We start from the raw sequence: 876 nt of genomic DNA, 5'->3' as shown, positions 1-876 counted from the left end.
CGCAAACTGAGCACCCATTAGATCCCTCACAGTTTTTATATTAATAAATCGCACAAGCCCATTATAATGACCACTCAAACAACAAAAATGAATATCAAGCCCTCCCCATACAGGGATTCGGTGTGCTCTGCTTGCGGCCAGATGACTGAGTATTTAGAATGAGACTGACTGATGACAGTATGGATATGAGGAGTATTGTGGTCCCAATGTTTGATCTTCCCATCACTAAAGAACATCTAGTTGCCTTACCCCACAGACTATAATGGATCTTGCCCAAAGAGAGAGAGACGGTTATTCTAACACGTCATGCCTCTGTTGCATTTGTGCTAGTGTACATCACGAAGGAATCTACAAGGTTTAATTAACCTTAAGAGGTAATAACCTACATGGCACAGTAGTGATTAAATGATCTAGATATCAAATATTGGGATTAATAGTGGTTCTGTAGAAGCAGGTGCAGTGCAAAGGAATATTGTGCATTCATGTTATATGTAGTCCATGTAACAGTGCATTCTTTGTCAAGAATTAAGTGCAGTATCTATGTTTCTGCTGAGTGTAATGTGTTAACTAAGCTGTTTTCCTTGCTATAGCATAGGTGTGGTGCCATAAAGTGACCAGACCGTTTTGTATGTAAAGGATGCTACTTTTTCCTTATTGCCACATTAAGTGCATTATTCATATACGAGTAGGAGAGTTAATCTGTGACCTTCCTCATTGATGTCTGGGAATGCGCTAAGAAATGCCTACAACTGCTCAAACTGGAATAAAGGATAAACACTCAGGTTTGTGATTGACTGTCGCAATGCACACACCTTGCGAAATGTGAGAAGCACAGACAACAAGATAAGATGGTCGTACCCCTTATCCTCCCGCATT

At 40.3% G+C, this 876-nt stretch overlaps 1 protein-coding gene across 1 annotated transcript in view; it reads right to left on the bottom strand.

The window, feature by feature from the left end:
- Positions 1–876, bottom strand: part of LOC119593043 (ankyrin repeat domain-containing protein 11-like) — a gene marked incomplete in the record, with an annotated part of 115,245 nt that overhangs the window by 54,010 nt on the left and 60,359 nt on the right.

The sequence above is a fragment of the Penaeus monodon genome, chromosome 31 (genome assembly GCF_015228065.2).
Source record: "Penaeus monodon isolate SGIC_2016 chromosome 31, NSTDA_Pmon_1, whole genome shotgun sequence".
Lineage (NCBI taxonomy): Eukaryota > Metazoa > Arthropoda > Malacostraca > Decapoda > Penaeidae > Penaeus > Penaeus monodon.
This window is presented reverse-complemented; position numbering and strand designations above follow the sequence as displayed.